Source organism: Peromyscus leucopus, chromosome 2 (genome assembly GCF_004664715.2).
Source record: "Peromyscus leucopus breed LL Stock chromosome 2, UCI_PerLeu_2.1, whole genome shotgun sequence".
In the NCBI taxonomy this organism is placed as follows: domain Eukaryota; kingdom Metazoa; phylum Chordata; class Mammalia; order Rodentia; family Cricetidae; genus Peromyscus; species Peromyscus leucopus.
In genome coordinates this window covers 123248699-123255772 of record NC_051064.1, presented here as the reverse complement: position 1 = coordinate 123255772, position 7074 = coordinate 123248699, and the positions used below count along the sequence as shown (strand labels likewise).

At 44.8% G+C, this 7074-nt stretch overlaps 1 non-coding gene and 1 pseudogene across 1 annotated transcript; both read right to left on the bottom strand.

Annotated features, from left to right (window-relative positions):
• Positions 1 to 293: 293 nt before the first annotated feature.
• LOC114681153 lies at positions 294 to 6153 on the bottom strand (annotated as a pseudogene).
• On the bottom strand, positions 2555 to 2661 carry LOC114681175. The gene has a single exon (XR_003732870.1). It is a non-coding gene; the product is annotated as a U6 spliceosomal RNA (small nuclear RNA).
• Positions 6154 to 7074: the final 921 nt, after the last annotated feature.

The window sequence follows — 7074 nt, the reverse complement described above, 5'->3', positions numbered from 1 at the left end:
ACAAACAAACAAATAAAACCAGGCTTTCCAAGGGTGATAACATGAACTGTGGGTGAGAAGGAAGGTGTGTGTGGGCTTATCATAAGCTCTTCCTCCAAAGCCTGGAAATGAGAACTGACTGGATCACCAGAGACACTCCTTGTTGGGGTGGGCAGAGCTACCACTGATCAATGGCATGGTCTATATGGGCTCTCGGACAACCACACTGTGCCCACTGACATGATTAGCACTATTATTCTGGGGGACCTTAAGTTAAGGAAAGACACAGGAAGCCAAGACAGTGGCTTATTCAGTTATTCAGTTGGATTCTGAATCCCAATCAGGAAATAGTCTGTATCTGGTGCAACCATAATTTCATAATTTTTCTTGGAGTGAATTCAAAGGAAGGGTAGATCATTCTGGGGGTCAATTTCACGCACAGTGCTCCGTGCCTTCAAGATGAAGTTGTGCATTTGGTTGGCATATTGTGTAGTAGTGGGATTGTCCACGGTGCTCTTGATGGGAATGTCTTCCGTGTTCACCACAATGATTCCCTGCACTCGGTTCTGGCTCTGAAGTCTCTTGAGTGTTTCTTCCACCTCTGCCTGCCAGAAAAGGAAGCCAAGGTCAGCTCATTCATCTAACAAGGAAGGAACACCCAGGTATTTGGATCTGCCCCAAAGCTGCCCAGGCCAGGCACATGTAGAGTGCATCTTAGGCCACCACTGGCACCTAGAGCTTTAGCCCCAGTCCACACACTATTTCTTAATTTCACTATTTGTCTTGTTAAGCTGTAAGAATTCTTCATATCTTCTGAATGTTGAACTCAGACACATTCTCATTTTTTTCTGGAGCCTGAAGCTTCCAGCTTCTTATACTGTGGCATGAGACCCCTTGGGGGATTATGTAACTGAATCTCAGTTGAGAAGATTGTGGCAGGAGTATTCTGAACCCACAATGATAAAAATTTAGTTCAATATCAAAGATGAAGTGAATGGAGTCCTTCTGGCAGTGTGCGCATCTCCCGCTCCACTGGAGCCTTGGTTCTGAAACCCAAACACATGCACTTTGCATTGTGCATGCTGTCCTGCATGAATGCCAGCAAATGCTGCCTCAACACTCTGCTCAGACTTCAGGCTACTGCATGTTATGAACTCAGATCTTTGACTGTGTATACAATGTTCATGCTCTAATAGAAACAGTGGTTTAACTGCAAGAATCAATGACTTTTAATATTTTCTTCAGAGTTTAAATACCAAGTTAATGTCTCTTTTTATTTATTGTGATTCATTGTTGGATTTTAGAATTCGCTGTTGGTGGGGCTGGATAGATTGCTCAGTAGTTAAGAGCACTGGAGGACCTGGAATCAGTGCCCAGCACCCATATGGCAGCTTACAACAGTTTGTAACTTTAATTGCAGAGGACCTGAGCTCCTCTTCGGGCCTCTGTGGTTACTGCACACAAGTGTGTGTGTGTGTGTGTGTGTGTGTGTGTGTGTGTGTGTGTGTGTATGAAAAACATCCATACACACAAAATAAAAACTTAATGTTTTGCTTCATGAATTTTCATCGTTGTTTTTTGTTGTCTAGAGGACCCCCTTGATACAGATGAAATGATGGCTGAAGTGGAAACACCTCAAATTCACTTCTTTTTTATTTTGTTTTATTTTATTTTATTTTATTTTATTTTATTTTATTTTACAATACCATTCAGTTCTACATAACAGCCACAGATTCCCTTGTTCTCCCCCTTCCTGCCCCTTCCCATTCCCCCAGCCCACCCCCTATTTCCACCTCCTCCAGGGCAAAGCCTCCCCTGAGGACTGAGATCGACCTGGTAGACTCAGTCCAGGCAGGTCCAGTCCCCTCCTCCCAGATTGAACCAAGCGTCCCTGCATAAGTCCCAGGTTTCAAACAGCTAACTCATGCAATGAGCCCAGGACCTGGTACCACTGCCAAGATGCCTCCCAAACAGATCAAGCCAATCAACTGTCTCACCTATTCAGAGGGCCTGATCCAGTTGGGGGCCCCTCAGCCTTTGGTTCATAGTTCATGTGTTTCCATTTGTTTGGCTATTTGTCCCTGTGCTTTATCTAACCTTGGTTTCAACAGTTCTCGCTCATATAAACCCTCCTCTTTCTCGCTAATTAGACTCCTGGCGCTCCACCCGGGGCCTAGCCGTGGATCTCTGCATCCAGATTCCTTAGTCCTTGGATGGGGTTTCTGGCACAACTATTAGGGTGTTTGGCCATCCCATCACCAGAGTAGGTCAGTCCCGGCTGTCTCTCAACCATTGCCAGCAGTCTTTTGTGGGGGTATCTTTGTGGATTTCTGTGGGCCTCTTTAGCACTTTGTTTCTTCCTTTTCTCATGTGGTCTTCATTTACCATGGTCTCCTATTCCTTGTTCTCCCTCTCTGTTCTTGATCCAGCTGGGATCTCCCGCTCCCACAGGCTCTCTTTCCCTCGACCCTCGCTCTTCATTGCTCCCACTCATGTCCAGGTTGTTCATGTAGATCTCAGTCATTTCTTCATCATTGGGCAATCCTCCTGTCTTTCTTGGCGTCCCGTTTTCCAGAAAAATATGGAACGCTTCAGGAATTTGCATGTCATCCTTGTGCAGGGGCCATGCTAATCTTCTCTGTATCGTTCCAATTTTAGTATATTTGTTGTCGAAGCGAGCACTCAAATTCACTTCTTACCCCAGGAGCTTTGGAAGAACGTGAAGGAGGTAACATGGCAGCTTGTTCCCTGAGACGTTTGCTGAGGACTTTGTTTGTTTGTTTATTTTTTGGTTTTTTGAGGCAGGGTTTCTCTGTGTAGCTTTGTGCCTTTCCTGGATCTCGCTCTGTAGACCAGGCTGGTCTCAAACTCACAAAGATCCGCCTGGCTCTGCCTCCAGAGTGCTGTGTTTAAAGGCATGTGCTACCACCGCCCCGCAAACATTTTTTTGTTGTTTTTACTGGAGCTGAGGACCGAACCCAGGGCCTTGCACTTGCTAGGCAAGTGCTCTACCATTGAGCTAAATCTTCAACCCTTTGCTGAGGACTTTGATAAACAGTTCTATTTGAATGCTTAGCCTTACAGACCATAACCCCACTGATTTTGTTTTATTTTTTAGGGGGGAAGGGCTGCATGATTTTGCTATGTAGTCCAGGCTAGCCTGGAACTTGATCTCCCTGCCCTGCCCCCTGAGTGTTGGCATTGCAGGCATGTGCCATCCTGCTCATGACTCCAATGGAGATGGGAGGGTCTCACCCTGTGTAAGTCACTTTTCTGTTGCTGTGATAAAACACCGTGATGAAAACCAACTTATGTAGAGTTTGTATGGACTTATGGCCCCAAAGGTTTAAGAGTTCATCGTGGCAGAAAGACATGGCATCAGGAGAGGGAAGGTGAGAGAGCACAGCTTCCAGTGCAGACAGGAAGCAGGGAGAGCAACCTGGAAGTGAGGCAAGGCTGTGAGCACTTAAAGTCCACCCCAGTGATAGACTTCCCACAGCAAGTCTGCCCCTCCCACATCATCCCCAAACAGGACACCAACTGGGGACCACATGTTTAAATATCTGAGTCTATGGGGACATTTCCTTCAAACCCCTTGGGACTTAAGTCAGTTCCCCTCTTAGAGAAGATGCCCGTTACCAACAGTCTCACCTTTGATTTCTCACTGCTCCTGTTTTAGGATATGGAGAACAAGGACTTGAATGCCACTTCGAAAATGTGTGAGCTTCTTGCTAAGGATCCTAAATTTCAGCAAGGCTACATTGCTGTTACATTTTCTAAGGGAGTCTACATCTTGTAAGTATCATTCTCTTCCATGGCAGCACTTACACAGAATTGATGTTCTTTTTATTCAAATAAATTGACTGTAATGATTTGGATCCTCTTATAGAAATGAAAAGAAGTTACCCGTAAGATGTCCCTGTCGAAGCATGTGGATTCCTTTTGGGCTTGAGTGCTTGTGTGTGCATGTGTGTGTATGTGTGGTTGTGTGTGTGAGTGGGTAAACATGCTCCTCTGTGTGTGTGCAGGATTGTGAGCATGAGTGTGGAGGTTAGAGTTCAATGTTGGGTGATTTCTTCACTTGCTCTCTACATTAAATTTTTATAATATCAAAAAATCTATTTTTTTTATTAATTATGTGTGTATGTGGGGGGAGATTCGCATGGCACATCTGCATGCAATGCCCATAGAAGCCAGAGGAGAGCATCAGATAATCTCAAGCAGGAGTTACAGGTGATTGTGTGCTACCCATGTGGTTGCTAGGAACTGAACTTGTGTCCTCTGCAAGGGCACAAACACACTTAAACAATGAACCATCTTTCCAGCCCTCTAGTTTAAAGTGTTTAAAGTACATTTATTTATTTAGCAGGTGCATGGTGAGCAACATGATGCTGATACTGGAATTATAATGCTCACTATGATGATGAGGAAGAGGAGAAGGAGGAGGAGGAGGAGAGGGAGAGGGAGCATAAGAAAAGGTCTCTTGGTTGTCCTAGAGCTCATTGTTACGCTAGACTGACTGATTGGAGCCCTGGTATCCTCCTGTCTCTACCTCCCCAGATCTGATATCACCAGATTACTGCTCTGCCTGGATTTTTGTCTTCTTTCCAGGGAACACGGAATCCAGGCTCAGTTGCTCACACTTGCATGACAAGCACTTCACTGATGAGCCATCCTCCAGCCTCTCTTGATTTATATTCTATGAAAGATTTGTGTTTGTATCCTTCCTTAGGGGAGGAGGATCCATAATTCTGTGGTTTGGGGACCCATGGTGTATTAAATAGGTTAATCTGTGAAATGACTGTTGGTACATTCCAATCTGACCTCCAGAGCTGACAGTCACCTTGATTTCTCCAGGAAGAGATGCCCAATAACACCCTTGAAAGGTATCTAACTTTATAGCAGATAAACATTAAGGTATATCCTCTTTTAAAATTCGTTTTTGTTATTGTATGTGTATTGGTGTTTTCCATACAGGCAATTCTAAGAGAATGTCTGATTCTCTGGAAGTGGAGTTACAGAAGTTGTGAGCTGCCAAGTCAGTGCTGGGAATCCAACTGAAGACCTCTGGAACTTAGCTAAATAAGAACCTCAGCTCTCAACAGCAGAGCCTTCTCTCCAGCCCCTGCTTTCACTTCATTATACCATTGTTCCCCCTTTTAACCCACACCCAACTGATACTTTTATTTCTATTTTCTGTTTGAGATAAATCTTGTTTTGTATCCCAGGCTGGCCTCAAACTCTCGTAACACTCCTGCATCAGCCTTCTGAACGCTGGATTATAAGCTTGTGCCGTCACAGCCAGCACCCACTCATTTAAAGACAAAAAATGATAGTTTGATTTGTACACTAAGTCAGATCCCCTGAAGCTGGAGTACGGGAATCTGAGAAGCATGTGATGTGGGTGTTGGGACCTAACTTGGGTTCTCTGGAAGAGCAGTGCACACTCAACTACTAAGCCATCTCTCCAGGCCCTAACACTAACTTCCATTACACTTATTTATGTATTGTGTGTGGTCACACTTGTGCCATGGTGTGCTGTGGAGGTAGAGGACAATTAAAGGGAATCACTTGTGTCTTCCTTCCATATGGTACTCAGGGACTGAACTGAGGTCACCAGGCTTGGCAGCTGCTGCCTTTACCTGCTGTACCATCTCCACAGAGAGGAGTCAAGGATGTCTCTGAGTTACCAGTTTGAGCAACTGACTGAACAGTATTGTCATTTTAAAGACAGGGACAGGAGCTCTGGGGAGGAACAGAGGGCACGTATGTTTGTTTAGGCAGGCAGTTTCATAGACTGACTAATTGGGCTGTTTTTCAAGCAATTTAAATTATGTGTCTAATATTCAAGATGGTGACTGGGCTGGACACAATCAGAAATGCATATATACATTAATATACATTACATATATAGTATATAATTAATCTTGTATACTTTAACTTTTATTATGGGAAAATTATAAATATTTATAAAAGCAGAGAGTAAGAGAATGAATATCTCTGTGCTTAGTTACGTCTCTGCTTAACATTTGTTAGTTTTGGTCTAGTAAAATGGCTCAGTGGATTAAAAGTGATTGCCAGGCAAGCCTGACCAGCTGACTTGGACTGTCAGATCCCTGTTGGAAGGAGACACCACCTCCAGAAAGTTGTCTCTGCCCTCCATACCTCGGCCATGGCACCCACATTCACACTCAAACTTGTCCCATATCTCCAACTCCTCTTCCAAGGGCCACAGTAGTTTAAAGCAATGTCCCATTCTGTGCCCCATAAATACTTGTCATTAAAGAGAAGAAGCCTCTAAACTGGTGTGATGGCATGTGTCCTCAATCCCAGCCCTCAGGAGATGGAGAGAGTAGGATCTGAAGTCAAGATTAGCCTTGGCTGCTTAGATAATTTGAGGCTAGCCTGGAACACATAAAACAACGACTCAACAAAACAAAACAGTAACTCCAACTCGGGTTTAAAATATACGATTTTCGCTGGGCATTCCTGGCAGAGAGAGGCGGATCTCTGTGAGTTTGAGGCCAGCCTGGTCTACGAAGCTGGGTGGAGCAACACGGGCTTTAATCACAGAATTTGGGAGGCAGAGGCAGGCTGATCTATGAGTTTGAGGACAGCCTGGTCCACTCGGTGAGTTCCTGCACAGCTAGAGCTGCATACTGAGAACCCTGTCTTAAACAAAAAGAGAACTGGGGGTCTGGAAGGTGAGCTAGAGAGACGCTCAGTTGTTAATAACCTCTAACTGCTCTTGCAGACTGATGAGGTGACTTTCTGCCATCTCAAATGCAGTGATTGGTCCCAACCCACAGAGAGTGCAAAGCATCGTGAACACAGCAGTGCTCTGCACCCCATTGTGACTCTTGAGACACAACCTAAGTGCAATAAGCCAACCCTGTCTGCAAAGAAGAACTAGCCACCTGCTTACGCACACAGCCCCCTTCCCCTCTCCTCCTGCTTGGTGAAAGGGTCCTAGTCTGTGAGAGAGGCATGCTTGTTTAGTGTGAGCTCTTCTCAGGTTCTCTGAACTAAACCTGCCTGCATTTGAGTCCAGTCTCCTGACTTCTTTTTCCACATTATTTCTTAACATAGTACCAA